This window comes from Suricata suricatta, chromosome 7, assembly GCF_006229205.1.
Source record: "Suricata suricatta isolate VVHF042 chromosome 7, meerkat_22Aug2017_6uvM2_HiC, whole genome shotgun sequence".
Lineage (NCBI taxonomy): Eukaryota > Metazoa > Chordata > Mammalia > Carnivora > Herpestidae > Suricata > Suricata suricatta.
The window spans coordinates 67272195-67294583 of NC_043706.1; the positions used below are offsets into that span (position 1 = coordinate 67272195).

At 36.0% G+C, this 22389-nt stretch overlaps 1 pseudogene; it reads right to left on the reverse strand.

The window, feature by feature from the left end:
• Positions 1-12151: 12151 nt before the first annotated feature.
• LOC115295424 lies at positions 12152-12632 on the reverse strand (annotated as a pseudogene).
• Between the last annotated feature and the right edge of the window lie 9757 nt (positions 12633-22389).

A 22389-nucleotide genomic window follows, 5' to 3' on the forward strand; every position in this document is an offset into this window, starting at 1 on the left:
CTTTGTTTTGTTTACAGTTTCCTTAGCTGTGCAAAAGCTTTTTATTTTGGTGTAGTCCCAATAGTTTATTTTTGCTTTTGTATCTTTTACTGGAGGAAACATATCCATGTTGTTAAGATGCTGTCCAAGAGATTACTGTCTATGTTTTGTTCTAGGAGGTTATAGTTTTAGGTCTCACACTTTGCTATTTAACCCATTTTGAGTTTACCTTTATGTACAATATAAGAAAGTGGTTCAGTTAATCCTCAACTAAATGGGTTCAGAGGGAACATAACTCAACATAATAAAGGCCATATATTAACAAAACCCAAGTTAACACCATACTCTATGGTGAAAAACTGAAAGCTTTCCTGTAAGATCAAGAATAAAACAAAGATGTCCACTCTCACCATTTTATTCAACATACTACTGGAAGGCTTACCTGTAAAAATCAGACAAGAAAAGGAATAAAAGTCATCCAAACTTATAAGAAGTAAAGCTGTCACTCTTTCCTGATGACATGATAGTATTTATATAAAACCTCACTCCACAAAAAAACTATGAGAATAAATGAATTCTGTACAACTGTAGACTACAAAACTAATATACAGAAATCTACTGCAATTCTATAGACTAATAAAGAAGCAGAAAGAGAAATTAAGAAAACAATCCCGTTTACAATCACACCAATAATAATAAAATACCTAGAAATAAATTTAACCAAGGAGGTGAAAGACCTATATTCTAAAAACTATTAAAACATTGATGAAAGAAATTGAAGATAACACAAATGAAAGGTACACCATGCTCATAAGTCAAAGACTATTGTTAAAGTATCCATACTATCCAAAGTAATCTACAGATTCAGTGCAATCTTTATGAAAATACCAATAGCAATTTTCACAGAACTAGAATAATCCTTAAATTTCTATTGAACCACAAAATGCCTCAAGTAGCCAAAGTTATCTTGAAAAGAACAAAGCTGGAGGTGTCACAATACTAAATGTCAAGATATACTACAAAGCTGTAGTAATCAAGGCAGTATGGTGCTGGCATAAAATCAGACACTTAGATCAACAGAACCGCCGAGACAATCCAAAAATAGACCCAGACATATATGATCAATTAATCTACGACAAAGGAGGCAAGAATGTACAATGGAGAAAAAACAATCTTGTCAACAAATGGTGTTAGGAAAACTGGACAACTACACGTAAAAGATCAACTAATCTCTTTCTTAAAAAATTATTTTTCTTTTTGCATTTCAGGTTGGGGAGTTTCTATTGACATATTATCAAGCTCACTTATTACTTCCTCAGTTGTGTTAAGTCTACTGATTTGCCCAATAAGGTATTTCTGCCTCTGAGTTCCTATATCTAGAATTTCTTTTCTATTCTTTGAATTTCCTTCTCTCAGCCTGTATTATCCATATGTTCTTGCATGTTATCTACTTCTTCCATTATAGTCTTAACATATTAATCATAATTATTTTAATTTCACTATCTGATAATTCTAAATTTGTGTCATATCCAAGCCTGTTTCTGATGTTTGCTTTGTTTATTCAGGCTGTGTGTGGTTTTGTTTTTTTAGTGTTCATTTATTTATGAGAGAGAGAGAGCGAGAGAGAGAGAGAGAGAGTGCACAAGCAAAAGGGGGCAGAGAGAGGGAGACACAGAATCCAAAGTAGGCTCCAGGCTCTGAGCTGTCAGAGTAGGGCTTGAACCCACGAACTGTGAGATTATGACCTGAGCTGAAGTCAGAGGCTTAATTGACTGAGCCACCCCAGTGCTCCAGGTTGTGTTTTTTTATTTCATTTTAGAGTATGGTTCATCAGAGTTCTCCCAAAGAAATAATCAATTGGCTATCTTCTTTTCTCTTCTTTCCTTCCTTTTTTTAAATCTATCCATCTACTCAGAGATTTATTTTATTATTTTAATGTTTTATTTATTTTTGAGAGAGAGAGAGAGAGTGAGAGAGAAAGCGAGCGCATGAGCAGGGGCGGGGAGGTTTCAGAGAGAGAGGGAGACACAGAATCCGAAGCAGGCTCCAGGCTCTGAGCTGTCAGCACAGAGCCCAAAGCGGGGCTCGAACCCACGAATAGTGAGATCATGACCTGAGCTGAAGTCGGACGTTTAACAGACTGAGCCACCCAGGCACCCCCTCAGAGATTTATTAAAAGGATTTGACTCAGATGATTTTGGAGATTGTCCAGGATCACAGTCTGCTGTCAGCAAGCTGGAAACATGGAAAAGGTGAGGGTATAGTTCTATGTCCAGTCCAAAAGCCTGAGAACCAAGACAGTTGATGGTGTACAGCCCAAAAGCCAGTTGCCTTAAAACCCAGAAAGTGGTGAAGATTCAGTTGAGTCTAAAAGCAAGAAAAGACTGAATCTTAGCTCTAATGCAGTCAGGTGGAAGGAATGCTCTCTTACTTTTTGTTCTAGTCAGGCCTTCAGTTGATTGGATGAATCCCATTTACCCACGGGAAGGAAATCTGCCATATTCAGTCTATTGATTCAAATGCGAAGTTCATCCAAAACACTCTTACCAACACAAGGATGTTTGACTAAATATCTGACTACTTGATACATAAAACTAACCACCATAGCATACTTTGTAATTTTTTGCTAAAACTTGGAAATGATGTATTAAATAATAGGAACTGAAATGTTTAATATTTGCTGTAGCTATAAGTGATGTGGAGAACAAAGGCAAAAGGAAATGTAGATAAAATTAAGTTTCCTTATAACCTAAAGCCCACTGTCAAATACTTGGGAGAGAAGGACATTCCTCCAGGAACTCCCAATTGTTTTAACATTAATGTTTTGCTAAAAGCACAAAGCAAACTTCGCTTGACAATAGCCAGAATTTCAGGAGCCTGTAAATCTTCTGTAACATGGAAATCCTTTTGTAAACTTTGTCTCTGCCCTGTAATTATATAATTTATAAAATTTTTATAAAATTACCTTTTGTGCACCCAAAATGTCACAAATCAACCCTCAACAAGCACAAAAAGATTAAAGTCATACCTTGGATATTTTCAGAGCACAGCACTATGAAACTTGAAGTCAACCACAAGAAAAAATTTGGAAAAACCACAAATATATGGAGGTTAAAGAAATCTTTTTTGACATTTGCTCCTGAACCCTAATATCAAAGCACATCATAAGCTCTATAGATTTCACTAACCTCTAGTGTCCTTATTTTTGTCTACCTTTTTGTCTTTGTGTCTCTAAGAAACCCTTAATTTGAATCTGTGTCTTAGAGTTCTTTTAGCTATAATCTGCTATTCTTCTGAAGTCTTGTTGATGTAGTGGTAAGATATTAGGTGAGGGAAGGGCAAGTATTCTAGAATCTTCTGAATTAAATTTTAGTCTTTTAGTAGCCCTGTGTCCCTGGGCTATGACCTTCATATATGTTTCTTACCTTCTCTGTCTCTCTCTCTCCCCCTTTCTCCCTCCCTCCCTTCCTCCCTCTTAATTTAGAGAACATAAGAAAGCCAGAGCTGGATTTAGCTAATTATCCTTTCCCCAGGTAGATTAGGCTCTGGTAAAGTTGTTTCCCATGGGAAAAATTTCCTTTTCCATGGTTTGGACATATTTCAAAATGGTTACTTTCCCCCTACCCCTGCCAGAAGCATGAGGGGAGATTTGTCTCTGATCTTCACCATGAGAATTTAGCAGGATTCCTGGAGGTAATAATTGATGAGGTTTTGAGGGTGATAGTGGGGTTCATTGGGTCCAGAGCAAACAACAGAATTCTTGAAGACATCTTTGGTACAAAAAATGATTTTATTAAAGCATGAGGACAAGACCTGTGGGCAGGAAGAGCTGCCCCAAGACCAGGAGGAGAGACTGGTTACATACTATGGAGTTGGGGGAGGTAAAGTCCAGGACATGTTTTAGATAAGATTTTCATATGCTAAAGAAGACTCACAGGATATTGGAGGCCTAGCTATTGTCAAGCTAAGGTTATTTTTCCCTCTAGCAAAACATTAACATTAAGACAATGAGTTTCTGGAGGAACATTTTACTCTGCCAGCCTCAAGTATTTGTCAAAGGGCTGCAGGATAGAAGGAAATTTAATTTTGTCTACCATTTCTTTCTGCCTTTGTTGCCCATGTCAATACACTTGAAAGCATGGGGATCTCTATGACTGTGGCCTCCAAGAGTTTCTCACTCTCATGCTGGTTCTCCATGACTAAGCCTCCAACAATTGGCTAAAATTCTTTAACTACTCCAATAGTTTTATGGTTATAATATCTCCTGCTCTAGGTAAACAGATCTTAATTGAGATTCTCTATATTAATCTTGTTTTCCAGATTTCAGGGCTTACTCTGGACCTATTTTTCTAAAGGGTCCAAGAAAAGTGTGGCTTATTTTCAGTTTTCATAGGAATAATGACTTCTAAGCTTCTACATTGGAACTGGAAGAAAACTTCACAGCCTCTTAATTGCAATTAATGAGAAAGCCATAGCCCTCATATTTTTCTTCTAAATTCTCCCTACGTTATACCATGGGATTGATTATGAAATTGTTTTCAATATCTTTAATTCTTTGCATTTTATCAGTCTCTCCCTTGGCAGCAGGGGAGGAGGAATCTTACAATTGTGCGTTTCAAAATATAATGAAAACATTTTTTGTAAGCAGAAATTACCGTTAAAATATAAGTATTAAAGTGTGGTTTGCATCTTTTGAAATTTAAGAACAGAAATTAAAACATGAGGAATAAAACAAATTTGGGGTTTCCCTTACTTCTCATTTTATTGCTCATCTAAGTTTTATGGACTATTGAGCAGATAAATACTACGGATTGGTAACACAAGAAGCAATAAGCACTCACAGAAATGGATTAATAAATACTGACTTTTTAAAAGGAATTCATCTATATAAACTGTTTGTTGGTAGAAAATGATAAAGCTAAAGACTGTGGTTCTTTTTATGCTATGGATAACAAAATTCTATTCTTCCTTGTAAAAGATTGGGAATATATAATTTTATTTCTTCTCAGGGAGGTAATATTATAACATCTTATTTATCATTGTCTTTATGAATAATATATCCATATTCATTTCAGCCTATGAAATTTTACACCTAACTTTTATACAGGTAATACATGCATAGGATTCAAAAAGTATTCACATAGAGAATAAAATGTTTCTTCATTTCCATATCTCTTCTTTTGGCTTCTGTTCCTATATTCCCACTATAATTAATATGTAAGTGCAAATAAATGTGAACCTAATGTTCACAGACCGAACATTAGGTTTTGGTCTAAGTAATTAAAGGTTAAATTCCATTAACTGAAATGGGTAAGACTTAAATAGATTTGTGGGAAGAGTTCAGAAATCCCACTTTGGATATTAATTCTTCAGATTCTTATAAGATATTCAAGAAAATAGACTGAGTAGGCAGCTGGACATGTGTATGGAGTCCACCATAGAAAATCAGGTTAGAGATGTACTTTTGAGAATTATCATCGGTGATTAGATAGTATTTAAAGCCATGAGACTAGATGAGATTACTGAGAGAGAATGTATTTGACAAAGAGAACCAAGCACTGAGCCATAGACACGATAAGGATGTAGACCAAGCTGTGGAGATGGTGATGGAAACAAGTGGTAGGCAGAAAGGGCTGATCAGCTGGATCAAATGCTGCTAATAGGTTAGGAAATACAAGAACCAGAAGATGATTATTTGACTCAGCAGTCAATTTAATGATTTAATGATTAAAATCATTAGTGCTCCTGACAAGAGAAATTTTACTGGAGAGATGGAGGGAAAAGTCATGTTGGAGTAGGATCAAGACAGAATGAAAAAAATAGAGATACTAAATACAGGTAATTATTGTTATGATAATATTTTGTCTTCTCATTTTCTTCAATCTGTCAGTTCCCTTTAGGAGATTCAGTAGCTTGATTAAAGTAGTGAATGAGCTGATGGTGGACATATAATTCCTCTTAACTTTAAATCCTCTCTTCCTTTAGAAAAAGTTCTGCACCTACAGAATGTTTCCCATAACTAGCCTTTTGACCAGGTGGGCTTTCTCTTTTGGACTGAGTCTCTATGTCTCTTATGCAGGGTGCAATCTGCTGCCTCAGGAGACAGCCCAGTGTCTTCCAAACTCTTAGCATTGCCTCTCTTTGTTTTCACTTTCTCTACAAGAGATACTGCTTGTCCTCAATGGCTTATTTGTAGTCTTTTCTACATCATATCTAGAAATTATTTGGCATAGGTGGCATTATAATTCATTTCCTACATAGTGTTTAAGACTGATATAATTTTCCCACTAGTTTTAATAATCTTTTGGTCATTTTTGCTTAATTTTTAGGAAGAAGGAAAAGACATAATAATCATCTATGTTCATACCACATTTTCTGTAAATTTGGCTCTATAAAATCATATTTCAGCTACTTGCTATATAATCGACCTTACACAAGTTACTAAACTTCTCCAAGACTCAGTTTCCTTATCCGTAAAGTGACTGATGACACATGAAGGGTTACTGTGAAAATTTCAGTGGTTGGCACAAGTTAAACTCTGTGTTTCTGCCACTTTGAAAACACACAAGGATATTCAAGATATATGAGCCTCACTGCTGGTCTGTTACTGGCAACCCTAAAGGCATCTTTAAACACTGGGAGAAGACAGGTTGATTGAACGAACATACAATGCAAAGGAACATTTTTTCCTTTACTTCAGAGAAGTATTGGGAGGAGGTATAAGAGGTGCATTTTATTGCGAAGGCTTAAAAAAATAGTTCTGGAAAAATTTGCAGAATTTTTTATGAATAGGACACATTACAGAATCATGTTATGAAGATTGAAAAACATGATAGCAGAGCACCAGGGGGCATAGAACTCTCGGATTCTGTGATTAACGGAATCATTTTTTGTGTAGCCCTAAAATTAATTTAGAGTACTTTCAATGCCTTTAGGCATATGACAGAATAATGTAAGGTCACAAGCTTTAAAGACAGCAATCATCACCAAATCCAAGCTCTTCACACCACTGGCTGCAATTTAGTTGTTTTTCCTTTAAGAACTGTTCTAATTCAGGAAATTAATAAGCAAAGCTTAGTATTTAAATGTTGCTGCCTTACAATTTATATTGCAGCTCTCCAGTGATTGTAGAATTCTAGCACGATTTGTTAATTAGATAATTTTAGAAAAATAAAAATTTATATTGTGCATCTTATTTTTAAATTTTTAAACATTAAATTACCCCCAAAGTCCTGATTTCTGTTTTGTTCAACATATTAATTAATTTTCTAACTTATATTTGAGAAAATAATTTTGTTTTTGTTAACAATATTAAACAGTTTTGAAATTGAAAACAAAAAATATGTTTTATAGCTGTATTTATAAATATTAGCACATAATGGTTATGAGACTTCTTTTTTCAAAACAATTTTACTTTTAAAGTTTCAAAATATTTACATCTGAAAAGTTAGGGGAAAAGGAAAAGTGGGGAAATATGGATATTCATTCTACTCTTTCAGCAAACATATATTAAATGGCTGTTCTTTGAAAGTTCCTAAACTCTGCAAAAGAACTATCTTATGGAAAAGCCAGTAAATAAACAGATAATAAATCAATTTAAAAATTGCTTCACGGGGGAGAGAAGACTCTTGGAGTCTTGGAGAGAAGACTGAGACCCAGACAAGGGAAGCAGAGTACCTGTGCGTGCACAGAGACGGCTTTCCAGATCACGGTCCAGCATGTTAAAAGTGAAGGATGTGGAATGAACATTTCAGAGAGGAGTAGCATTTGCAAAAATTCAAGACATGAGGAGATTGGTGTGTTTGGGATAAAGAGTAAGAGGTGGGGAATGGCAAGTTTAAGGCTGTATGAGTAAGTAGAACCTGATCAAGAAAAATGCCTTTTGGAAAAATACCACATGATTTTACTCATGTAGAATTTAAGAAAGAAAACAGACAAGCTAAGAAAAAAAAGAGAGAGAGAAACCAAGAAACAGACTCTTAACTACAGACAACAAACTATGGTTACCAGAGGGGAAGTGGATGAGGGGATGGGGATTAAGTTGTGCACTTGTGATGAGCACTGGGTAATGTGTGGAAGTGTTGAATTGTTGTACCCAAGATTTCTTCATCGCCCCCAGAAACCAGAGACCGCCAGGGAGGCCGAAGCACGCATGCAAAAGCAAAGGGCTTTATTATGAATTTAGGCTCGCGGGGCCTAAACTCAGGCTCACAGACTTTACCGGGGTGGTGGATCCATGCAGAGAGCCCCAAACAGAGGCGGGGCAGGACTTTTATGAGTTTGGGAAGCGGGAGTTACAGGAGATTGTGACATAGGTACAGAGACCCAATCATAATGGTACAACAGTATTGGCAGCAGCTCTAACCATCCACACTGTTCAGAGTGTTCATTAGTTTTGGCGGGACCCAATTACAACATTTAGGGTATCTTTGAAATTAACCAATTACAGAGCGAGTTCAGGATCTTGTTTGGTGACTATGGGGTTAACTTTAACACTAGGTAACAGGGGCTTATCTAAAGTTCCCATCTGCAGGCCTTACCCTTAGGAATGTGGGGTGAGGTAGCTGGGCTTTCCTGATTAGATACCCCCGGGCAATGTATGACTGCCAAATGGCCAAATGGCCAAATGGTTCCGAAGAGACTGACCTTAGACCTTTTAGCTCAGAGGCGGAAACAAAGCCTGTCATGGCGTCTGTTGGGTTCAGACTCGTGTTCTTACAGAATCACCATATTGTACATCTGAAACTAATGTAACACTTAATATTAATTGTGCTGGAATTAAAATAAACACTTTTTTAAAACAGAAAAATGTCTTTCATTGCAAGGAAGCTTGATTGAATCCTTGACAGGTAAAGTGTCAGTGTCTGATTACTGACTCTTTCTCAGAGAGATAATGGCCATCTTAGGGCAAAGTAGCTTGATAATGGCGGCTAGGTCAAGATAAGAACCAGAAGGTGATCATATAATTCAGCAACATCACATCACTAATAACCTTGACGAGTTTTAAATAGATGCCATGAACAAAATTAGAAGAATAGACCAATGAATCTAGAAGAAGAATCTCTGGGCCTACCTCTAGTAGATAATAATGAAAACAAAAGCTACATAAAGATACACACTGTAGACAGGGATTTAAAAAATCATGGAGGATAATAATCTAAGTCTTTACCATTAAAAACTCTTTCCCAAAAGGATTTAACCAGAGGCTTTCTGTAGATGAGCTCTCTACAGAGGGGGCTCCACCCTTAGAACTCAGGAGCAAAGTCAGAAAATGTCATTGTATGATACTGAAAGTAATTATCATCTTCATATATCATGTGTTTATCCATCTTCAAAGGCAAGCCACAAAAAGTATTGGTTTGTGGAAGCACTGTTGATAACACTAATGTGGTCACATTGGTATCAAGTGAATAATCAGTCTCCCAAAACTCATCAAGTATTTATTATAAGGTAAGTTGGGGATTAATGAGTTGTAACATGTCTAAAAAGTTGGTGGGATACCTGGGTGGCTCAGTCCGTTAAGCATCCAACTTCGGCTCAGGTCATGATCTCACTGTTCCCAAGTTTAAGCCCTGCATCAAGCTCTGTGCTGACGGCTCAGAGCCTGGAATCTGTTTGGATTCTGTGTCTCCCTCTCTCTTTGCCTCTCCCCAGCTCGTGTTCTGTCTCTCTCTCTCAAAAATGAATAAACATTAAAAAAAATTTTTAATAAATAAAAAGTTGGTAACAGAACACTAAGATGGCAGCTTAATACATAAAATGTTAGAGATGAATGTATAATAAATAGAAGTATTCAAAGTCATATTCATGAATACTACGAGGTTTACAAAATGGTCAACAAATTGGTGCAATGTTTGAATAAAATATTCCCACTTTTAAACATACATGTATGTATGTGCATACATACATATATGCATACATGCATGTGAACATATAAAAACATATGTGTATAGATACATAAATGTTGTTTTTATCTGGAAAAATATTAACTTCTACTATAATTTAATTCAGAAATTTACACTGACTTCTTAAGTTATCCATGGCCAAATAGTTGCCACTGTCTGAGAGAAGGGTGATGCACGTAAATATTAAAGTTTTGGCAGAGGCATCTTTATCACCTTTTCTTTCATCATAATGCACACATTTCTGTCCACAAATGAAGAGTCATTTTGAGCAGACAGAGGATAAACACAGCTGTTGAAATATTAGGCAACACAAATGAACACATTCAGGAAGCTATGAACCGTTTGATGCTATGGGAATGTAGAGACAATGCATAAGAATCAGGAGATGAAGTAGAAATACAATTGTAAATGTTGTGGTATTAAGCATAATGTTTTCACCTTCACCTGTATCTTCATTCAAGAAGCTAGTGGGCTCTGTGCTCATTGTTTTAGGGGAGAGATGTGGCAGAGAAGAAAACAGGACAAGACCTGTAAGTCCTTATAATTTTTACTTCCAGAACTTATATGTGTCAATTAGGAAGAAGCCTCCTGGTATAAACAATATATATTGAGGGAAGCCAAAGGCAGTAGGAATCTCCTATGACACCCAAGAATAAAAAGACATCCCTTGAACTGTAAAGAGAACAGAAGGTAGAGATAGAAGGGAGGAAGGGGAAAAGTGAGAAAACTCAAAAGAGAGCGAGCAGTGTTGGTGGATCCTGTGAATAGGACAGTCTTCTGGCAGATTACAGGGGATTTAGCACAGAGGGGTGTATAGTTTGTCTAGGAAAATGGATCCCTGGACAATTTCTTCAAGTCACTGGACCAGAGTAGCCAAACTAATTGGGTGATGTGTATTTCACTGTCATACTACTGGAGAAAAGCCAAACGGTAAGTACATTTTCTCCTTCCCCCAACTCTTGCTTTGACATAACACTCTAGTTTATGGGGAGTGTTGCTGACCCTCGAAGGGAAGGAGATTCTTCACCCACAATGATAAAAATAGAGACAGAAATTAAGGTTAATTATAGAAAATTAAGATTTTGAAATCAGATATGTAATAATAATTGCATAACTATAGGATTTTGGTCTTAATCTGTAAAGTAATTGAGAACCATTAGAATTTAAGTACAGAAATTTAGCATCACACTTTCGTTTTTTGTCTTCCAACAGTTTATGAGGAAGAATGTAGACATTAGAAAAAATTTCCCACTGTCATGAATATAAATTGAGGTTTTCAGCCTGGGACAAGCTAAATCAAAAAATGAAATAAAAAATCCAATAGTGTATCAACATTTTTTTCACTTATTCACCACGTTGACAGTGCAAATACAAGTTTTGTCTAACTGTACAGAGTCTCAAGCAACAAAGTACAAAAGTTTAAGGGTCAAACATACCAAATGTTCAGTCTTCAAAACCATCTATGTTAGGGCATTCACTACTTTTAGCTAAGATACATCTGTAACAAGTGATCACTTATTATAATGTGAAATTTTTTTTTTGAAAAATAAAACTTTATTGAAATAATCCTGGAAGATATAACTAAGGAACAAGTTACCAGTTTATGTTTTATTTTATTTTATTTTATTTATTTTTGAGAGATAGAGACAGCATAGCAGGGGAGGGTCAGAGAGAGACAGAGACACAGAACCCGAGGACAGGCTCCAGGCTCTGAGCTAGCTGTCAGCACAGAGCCTAAAGCGGGGCTTAAACCCACAAACCATGAGATCATGACCTGAGCTGAAGTCAGATGCTTAACCAACTGAGCCACCCAGGTGCCCCCACAAGTTACCAGTTTAAAGTATCAAACAATTTGTTTCATCAGCCACTTTGAGTCCATGTTCTAAAATCTAAAGTTTAGTTCTCTTCTAAGCCAAGAGCTTCCTATCATGTCAGTATCTATGTTATGAAGTAAAGGAGATGGAGATGAAATGTTTTAATTTATCACAACTGCCCTATAAATTGCCTAGGACCTTAAGAACATCATGGAAGACTGAGAAAAGTTCATGTATAAGGCTATTGCCTTAACTGCCTTGAAATTGCCCCATACAATGGTATACATCAACCTTTAGTGAAGCCTTTAAAATAATAAACAGGTTGAAAAAATGGATTAAAGCAGGGAAATACAGCATCTCCCTTTACAGCTATCAATTCAGGAATTCTCTCAAATGTGAAATCTCATAGAGAAGTTATTTTTCTTCCTTAAAATCCAGAGATGACAAGATTCCTTATTCCAGAGCTGGCATTTTTATATCCTCACTGTCTTGTGAGTCATCATCCGCTCCATCTACTTCTGGTCAATCTACATCCTCATCCCTGCCCATGTTGTTCACCATCTCAGAGGAATGATCAAAATTAGACATGCCTTCATCTGAATCATCTTCCCAGGCTTTCCAGTTACTAAAGTCCACACTAACCCAGTTAAGTTTTGCCCTTTCTTTTGTCAACCTTGACCATGACTGGCCAGAATCACCTTTGGTAAACAAAATAAAATCGATCTGTCCATTCACTTATGCTTGGAATCATTTGAATCAATACAGTGAAAAAGATCAATTTCATTTAAATGTTTAAATTTATCACTGCCTCCAAGACAACTGGTGGGAAGTTTGGATTTTTCAAAATTTACATTAACATCTTCACTGTCTTCAACACAAAATTCAGTGAAGACATAGTCCCTTGATCCTACCACTTTGCAGCAGCAGGCTGCATGGTAAACCCAATAGATTCACCTCTCTCTGACTCCCATGGGGTCCCCTTCTCTTGTTTCTCTCAGGTTACAGGATGCATCTTCCCCTCAGTCCCCAGAATGCACACAAATGAAAAGAGCTGACAACTCTGATCCCAGGAGAAAAGGAAGGTGCCAGTCTCACAGTTCCCTGTATAAGATTGTCATGGAGGAGATAAAAGAGGTGAAATATGGCAAAACATGTTTCATGATGAGTGGAAAGATACATCCTTTATTTTACATTAACAGTATTGAGCCATTACTCTAAAAATCAGTATCTTCTTGAGGTTGTTTATAATGTTCTAGAACTTGAAGTCAATAGCGTGAGAGTGAAGTGGGTTGGCTGACTGTGTGTTTTTCTCCAAAGGAAGCACTGGAGGGTTGATTATATGGATTTGAGGTTTGGGCAAAAAAGGGTGCAGAGAGTTGAGAATATTGGCAAGAGTGTTCTTGTAATGATGAGCCACAGAACTTACTCCTTAAGAAGGGAACCAAACCGTCAAGGAAAACTTGCCCCAGAGTTAAGCAGGCAAAGAAGACTCTTTGAGACTTGATGGGGGAGAGGGAGGTTACTGAACTCTACTCCACTGAAACAAAAGTTAAGAGGGATTTTAAGTGCTGGGGTGAGCTAGTAAAAAAGTACTGGAGGGTGGGGCTGGTCAATGGAATGTGTCCAGCACACTGAAGAATCATTCATAAGTTTGAAAATGTTTTTCTTCGTGATTAAGCCAACTGCATTTGTTAATAAGCACTTATCAAGTTAGGCTTCTATCCTCCAATAGGAGATAGGATACTATCTTTCTTGATGATTACATTTAAAAGAGATAACTCCCAGGACCTTGAGAAAGACATTCCTGGATTGTAAAGCTGTTTAGAAGCTGGGAGATAGTTTATGTATATTTCAAAAGGCCAGAGAAAGAATTTGCAATTACAAGTATTTACAGTAAATGCTCTAAGAAAAGGGAGGTTAAGGACCTATAGTCAGGAAGAAACCTGTCTAAAGTTTAGTCTAGCAGAGGGGAATGGTAAGGCTATCTTGGTCTCAGTGAACAGAAATGGTGGTAAGAGACATGGAAATCACATCAGGATAAATGGATTATAGCTCTCTATTTGGTCAAATAATTTTAAGTGGTAGCATACTGTTGGGAATTAGTAGGAAATGCAGTTCTTAGAGAGTAGTGACATTTTTTTGTGGGGTATGTGTGTGTTTCTTTGGTTTGGTTTTTTTGTTTTGATGGTAAGCTTTTCTGCTCCAAGAAGGAAAAAAGTTGGTGTATTAGAAGCAAAAATGGGTTGCATGTAAGGCAATCTGATATTTGTTCTCAGAGTTCTTCCTGGCCCTTTTTGGCCTTGAGTGAATCCTCTGAAGCAAGAATATTAACTTTGTAAATTGTGCCATAATAAGTAAACCTCGAAAAAAGGAAGAAAATAATCTAAGGTACACACATACCAAGTATCAAAAGATGTTCTATATTTTCTCATGGATTATCTCATTGAATCTTCACAACTCCTAGAACTAAGTATGAATCAGCCCATATTTATGAATGAAGGAATTAAATCTAATGCATTTTTGGAAAGTTGTTTAATATATTAATCCAACTTAGTGTTCTTTGGTATTAATGAAGACCTCTCCATTGTCATTGTCACTATGGAATATGGAACTATAATTATGAGACAGAATGCTTCCTATAAAAACAGCAGATCAAACTTGGTTATTGTGAAATTTTTCTCTCTGGTGTGATCACTTTTATACTACACTTTCCCAAATATACATTTTACTCATAGTCAACCACTGAGTAGATTTACTCCAGGGAGGGTCACTGCCAACATATTGTAGAAACACTTTTTTTTTTTATACTAACATAAGGAATACAGATTTATAGCCATTAACCAAAAAATATACCAGTAAGAACCTAACTAGTAAATTTACTAAAATACTTTTTTACTTGAAGCCCCACAATTTAGAATTGTTTACTTTAATATGCAATTTACATCCTCTTAAAGCATTTTTCCATCCATCTCTACAGTTGATATATACAAGTTACTTTCATTTTAATAACACTCTAAATCTACTTGATAGATGTAGAGGAGAAAATACAGTTAGTCTGACCTTAAAGTAGTAATTCTTTAGAAGCAAACACTGTATTTCTCCATTTCAATTTTACAGAAACTGTCAATTTAAAGTGCTCCATTGATATGAATATTATCTTACAGGATTTTGATGACATTAGATTTGGAAATATAAAAATGTCTGTTTATTTTTAACTATAAATCAGCTTTAAGACTTTGTCTTCAATATCAAATATCTTTCCATTCAAATTGCTTTGTTGTTTTTTATAGTTACTGTCTAAATACAACAGATGAATCATGTTTAAAAAAAAATCAAACTAGTTGACTCTGGCTGGCCGTTGATTACTAGAGAATGAAATAATATCAATGGCATACTGGGCTCCAGAAAATTGCTAAAATAAATGTAATTTATATTGAAACATCCCAAATTACACTTATTAAATCATATGCAAGCCCGCTCAGTATAAAGTGTGCAGTGACTTGTTTTCATGCTGTGAAGGTCACCAGAGGTTTGGATGTGATTGTTAATCCTCAACCTTCTCTAGAAAAATGATGAGAATTGTATGGCTCTATTCTGTGCATTTAAGGAAAGAGAGTAAATAATGGACCTAGACGTCACCCCTCACATCTATTCCGACTTACTGCATCAGAGGGCACGGTCTTCACTACTCGGACCAGTGAGTAGAGCAGGCGTCAGGCCAGCATCTTACAGGGCTTCACCTCAACACGGACATTGCATAAGCTGCTGTATTTCTCCTCACTTCACTTACTTTGCTGTTGTTGTTGTTGTTGTTGTTGTTCTTGTTAGGAAAACGCTCTGGCAAACTGCCACTACTCTGTGGGGATTTCTTAAGAATTTAAAATTATATTTGCCAAATGCAAAGCCTAGATGAATAAGCAGAACAACATGCAAACTCATCAAGAGAAGATTCAAAAGGGATTTTATAACTTTACAGCTTTGTACGTACCAACTTTGATTTTAATATCATTTCCAAAAGGAATTCTATTGCTAATGACTTTATTTTAAAATAACATATTGTAACTAGTAAATATAGATACAAAATAGCATAGATAAAAGATATCCAAATATATATATACTCCAAATATCCCAATGGGAGTGTTTATATTACATCAGTTTGGCTCATCTGGGACTACATTTCTCAGAACCATCTTCCCTGTACCATTCCAGCTTAGCGTTGGCCACAAGAGAAATTTGCCTAAGAATTGGACTAGTGAATCAGCAGCCGTCAACTCCCTAAAGATCATCATAGTAGGACACAGAGAAAGACTGCTGTGGAGGGGCTAGTGGGCCCCAGTTTATCTTCACTCTGAATTTTACTCTTCTTCCTGACCGTTGACCCTGCCTCCCAGGCCCACTGCATGTTGGTTGTGGATTCACGGGGCAGTGACTGTGAACGGGCAACAGCTTTCCTGATACTTTTATGCCAGCACCCACTGCAGCTTACACCAGTGGCTGGATATTCAATGTTTCCAGATTCCCTGTAAGCTTTCCCATGCCTCCCCAATCCCCCACCCCCACGCCAGTGTTTCAGGAGAAACTACTTAGCAACTTCTAATGACCTCTAATGACTTGTAATCTTCCAGCTTCCCTTCCTGGACTTACTTTCTCAATTCCTCCTACAACTGTGTAATGTCTAATTCTGATAATAAATTCATGATTGCATACTCAAAGCTCTTCTGTTTCCTTGGTTAAAGCCTGACTAATCTATTGAGAATATTTTCATTAGCATTCATTTGTACACTTCTTTTCTATTATTTTTTATCAATTAATTCAGTCAACATTTGACAGTCATTTTTTAATTCTTCCTCCTCTCTTCCTTCCTTTCTCTTTTTCCTTGGTTCCTTTCCTGTTTATCTTTATCAGAAAGCAAGTACTATGAGAGCAGAGACTTGTGTTGTGTTTCTCCAACATGCTTCCTGCACCTGCAACACATCACCGTTGTTTCTTGTACAATAAATTATTATTAAGTGACTTGAATAAATAGTATTAAAATGGTATAATTTAATAATCAAATTCTTAAGATTATCTCTTTTCCTAATGAATATTCTGATTAATTATTTGAATCTGAGTTCCCACTACCTTCATCAGTCTCCCTAAAGTTAAATGTAACCCAGTGTTGTGTGAACATAATACAATTTGCCTTCGTTTACAGAAACATTCACTGCCTTCAAAAAATAATCAATTACATGATTTTGTAAATAATCATAAGTCTAAACATCATTTATAAAAGACTAAATTAAGAAGAAATGACTGTGGTTATAAATTACATTTGCTCTGTTTTCTTTGTAAAATATTTGGCTTTCTTAAAATCCTTACTCTTTAGGTAATATAGTAACTAGAAATAGGATATTAGCTGAATTAAAAAAAAACTTTAAATCAGGAAAACCATTTAATCTGGAATATTGCAGTTATTACAGGAAAAGGCTTGAAATACTCATTATTTATTGTTATCCTAAAATGTAATTCTGTGTTGTCCAATGGTTTTATTTTTAAAATAGTGATTTGTTATTTTTCAGAGGAGTTAAACTCAGTCATCAAGAAAAGACATCTGAATTATTCTAACTTTTTTATTTGTGGCCATGGATATTGACGTAGAATTAGTAAAAACATGAGTGAAAATGGGTACAAGGAAAAGAATCCTAAAATTTTTGGACACAGTATATCAATATCCCATGTTTGTTAAAGGTTACTATGGTGAATCAGAGATTCCTAAACAAGACATTTTTAAAATAACATTAGGACTTGGATACAATTCCTAATTCTGAAGCTTGAGCAAAGTAGCTATATGACATTGGCTTGCTTGCTGGAAATTTCTCTAAGCTTGTTTTCTCATACATTTATAATATATAATGATAATCACATATATGCTTGTTGAGAAATTACAGATGTAAAAGATGTTATAGTAGCAATATGAATGTTAATATAGTTATTACTAACAACTATTGATCCTGTTGTCACTGTACATTTTTCTTCCCAGGTGTCAGTCCAATTCTACTATTTACCTTTGACAACTCTGCCATATGTGGATCAGCTTCAAGTTATCTCTGGTTACCTCCTACATCTTTTGCTCAAATGAGAAATGTGTAAGAAAGAATGATTTGGTTATATTAGTCATAAAGTCAGTATGGACCCATGACTTCAGGCACTACCACTCACTGACCTGCTATACTGGAACCCCAAAGATTCCCTTCCTTTTCCAGAAGGACAATATTGCAAATATGAGCATGTTAAAACTCTATAGTATAATAAATCTCTAAATGCAAACCCTCTCCACCTAAAAGAAGACTTGTGTGTTCCTTCATCTTTAATTTTATGCCAAGAGCATTGTGTACTATTAGGGTAAACTTATACAAAAGAATAATATTTCAGTATTTTTGTTCATGTACCTTTTTTAACTACTCTTAATTTTGTTCTTTCCTCTGAGGTCCTTCCATTATTAAAACTACAAAACAAAATAAAACAAGGTTAAAGTGTTTTGCTCCAGTGGAAATAACACACAAAATATTTCAGGATGTATTTCAAATTCTCAGTGCTGAGTTCCAAAATATACTCTTGACCTTTGCAACATAAACAATATCTTTGAAAAGATTTTGAAATTGATAATGATTTATGTAATTTAAAGTATCAGGGACTGGAGAACTTGTAGCACGAAGTTTATGGAATGAACTCTATAGTAAGATAAATGCAAGAGGTAACACCAGATGCTTGGAAGAATAAATCCAAAAGGTACAAGAACCTAAAAACAGTAGAATATATCTCTAGCTCACCTAACTATCCAGTTCAGGTGTTCCTGGTTGGCAGGAGGTCTTCTCCATGGGGGATCTATTGACATAGGCTTTCTCCACCTTATGACTCACTCCTCCTCTTACACTTCCTTACTGTCTGAAACTCAGTGTCCAACCAAATGAAGGGGAAACTGAGTGGAAAGGAAAATCACCTGCTCCTAAAAAGCTTTGTTCCCACATCACTTGCACTCTTATTCTATTTATAATGAACATTCATATCAGGAAACTAAGCTATTGTGTTATGTCATACCAGGTTTTTGAGTGGTAATAATGTTTTACTATGTTACTAAATGAAAGTATTAAATTATCACATGTTAAGAATTATCTTTCAATGTCTATTTGGCTCCTGGAGAAGATTCCCTTATCACTAGCTAGAATAACCCCAAAAAGAACAGTTGAAAGGAATAGACTTGCCTCCAAGACAAGATACTTGTAAGGGTGAGAAGACCTACCATGAATCATTAAACAACTTCCAAAAAAGTGTTTTAATATCCTTTGTCAGTAAGTACTTGGTTCTCATTAATCCTTACCTTGAAGATTTTGGTATGTGCTTGTTGCTTCCATGTGAACATAGCCCATGTTTATTATCCCTGGTGCATTAGATATATAAACTTTTAAGAATAAGTGGTTTTTTTACAAAATTGGATCTAACCCTTGCTCCCCATCTAGTATTCATATGTGAGATGGAAATGTGGCTGTTTAAGTATGTCTGAACCTTCAAATGTTCTGTCCTTCAGCTGTATTTAGGAAAATAAGCAGTTAATTCCACGTTTCTAGTATTGTTAAGTCCTTATTGAGTAATCTGACCTTTGAAAGCTAGAAACAGAGAAGGAAAAAAGTACACTTTAGTTGAGACTCTACACCTTGTTTTAGAAATAATTCAAAAACTGTTCTCCAAAGATTCCTGTCTCTGGTTATTCAATCAAACACTAGTCTAGTTATTTCTGCAACGGGACTTTGCAGATTAAATTAAGATTATTAACCAACTGACCTTAAGATAGGGAGTTTCTCCTGGTAGGCTTAATATAACCATATGGGCTGTTAAAATTATAAGAGGAAAATAGAAACATCAATCAAAATATGTGGTGGAAGACAGCAGAGGAGCAATGAGGTGAAAAAGGATGGCAGACACATTTAAAGCATGGAGAAGGACTCAAGCCGCCATCACTATCTTGGAAGACTGAGGAAGGGGGCTATGATCTAGAAATACAGGCAGCCACTAGAAGACATGGATGAGGTAAACTTATACAAAAGCATAATATTTCAGCATTTTTGTTCATGTACACTTTGTTCATGTACTTTTACAGTCAACATCTACAGACGTGGAAACCTCAGTTAAACAGCCACAGAAGACTGAACTCTGGCAGAAAACTGAACTCTGGCAGTACCCTGTATTAGCTTGGAAGAAAACTCAAATCCAAAGTCTCTGGAAAGAAATGTACCCCTTCCAATAATTTTGGCTTTTGAAATCAGAGGTAGAGAACCACATAAACAATGTGCCTGGACTTCTGACCTACAGAACTGTGAGATAAATAAGTGGCTATTGTTTTAAGCTGCTAAATTTGTGGTAACTTGCTATATCAGCAAGAGAAAAATAATACTTATTTTTATGGACCAAGAAAACCAGTATTTTTACATTAGGTAGAATAAACTAGTGGAATGGAAATATCTATTGGTGCTTCCTGAAGTTTTAAAAATCACTTCACCAAAGGAGGTTTTTAAAATGTTCACTAGAAGCCTTAAGAGTGAATTATCAGAGCCCAGTAATATAATTTCACAAGTATCCAGGACGTAAGGGAAATCAGAATAATATATAACACTATTTGAATTTGAACCTTATGTTCAATACCTACAGAAACCTCATTACTTCACAGTGATAATACAGCTGATTCCCAGTCATCGTGGATTGTATTGCAGATGTATGTTTTCAGGTTTTGTAGACTAATGACTTTGGTGTGTATTTTCACCCTCTCAAATTCTGATTCTTTTTTTAATTTGCTACATGAAACCTTCACATCCCTTATGTTGAATATTGAATTGCATTGACAAAACTGCCTCCAGTTCACAGTTATGATCCATTTGGAGACAACACTGCATTCATATTTGAAAATACTTTCTGATGAGACATATGATATATAAAAATGCTTTAAAATTCAATGAACTTTTGGAAATGGCAACAAAATGATATAGCAGCAAACTTCAAAATCTTAGTGAAGGGTTTTATTGTATCAACAAATATTTGTTAGGCATCTACTGTGTGTCTCTAGGATTTAAAAGCTTCTGAGATATAATAGAAAAACAAAATCAAGTTGGAGACAGGCCTAGGTTTGAATCAAATATTCAACCATTTTAAACATGTAACTTTAGGTAAGTCATCCAACATCTGGGACTTCAGGGGCCTCACCTTATAACAACAGCAATAATTACTTCACAAACTAGCTATGCATATGTAGTAAAATGATGCATAGGAACATGTTTCATTGGTGTTTATAGCAGGCTGAATAATGGCCTCCATAGATATAGGGTTCTAATCCTTGAAAACTGTAAATGTTATTTTTAAGGGAAAAAGGATCTTTGTAAACTAAGTTAACGTTCTTGAGATGGAAAAATTATCCAAATTATTTGCATGGGCCCAAAATGCTACTGCCAGTGCCCCACCTGAAATGGCTCAGTTGGTTAAGCGTCTGACTTTGGCTCAGGTCTGATCTCACCATTCGTGAATTCAAACCCTGTTTCAGGCTCTGTGCTGACAGCTCAGAGCCTGGAGCCTGCTTTGGATTGTGGTGTCTCTCTCTCTCTCTCTCTCTCGCTCTCGCTCTCGCTCTCGCTCTCTCGCTCTCTCTGCCCCTCCCTCACTCACACTCTGTGTGTGTGTGTGTGTGTCTCTCTCAAAAATAAATAAACATTAAAAAATAAAAAATAAGTAAGATAAAATAAAAGCAGAGGGTGATTTGACACAGAAGAGGAGAAGGCAATGTGACCATGGAGGCAGATTAGAGGGATGTGGCCCATTAACCAAGGAATGTCAGCAGCCACCAGAAGCTGAGACTCAAGGAATGAATTCTACCCAGGAGCCTCCAAAGGGAGTACAGCCCCATTGATACCTTGATAGCATCCCAGTGAAAGTGATTTTGGATTTCTGCTGTCCAGAACCATAAAAGAATAAATTTGTTTTGTTTCTGGTAACCAAGTTTGTTAGAGAAGCCACAGGAAACTGGAATAATGCTCAATGAAAGTTAGTTTGTGTTCCCATCTTTGGGCAAGTTTTTGTCTGTATTCATATTGTCTCATTGGGACTTTCATTCCATTTTTATTATTGGAAACTAGATACCATATCCATTAAGATATAACTGGGGAACAACTCATCCAGCTGCCATTTTACTCAATAACCTTATTTGGTTAACGTTATTCCTCCACCTATTCATTAGGTGGGAAAGACAGAGGATGGCAAGATGGACAAAGTTCCTACCCTGAAAGAATTTGTAATCTGCTTTAGTAGTTACACTTGCATAAGATAATTTGCACTAAATAGGTGAAATATTTTCAGAAAATCAAAAGGAGGGAAAGAATTATTCCTACTAGAGAATCATGAAAGGTTTTATGGAAGAATTCACCTTTGATCTGTGTCTTCAAGAGAGCTATACTTTATGCAGATGCAAAGATGGTACAGGGAAGAATAGTAAACAATGGGTGAATTACAAGCAAGGTTAGTATATGGTGCCATACTATGCCTGGCAAAATGTGGGAAGAAAGGCTATTTAAGCAGCAGAATAAAGAGACATATTCAAGCCAAAAGGTCTCTCTGCATATTGTCTAATCACCTCACATATTTTGAAATCAAGTCTGGTCCTTTATTTTTGAAAA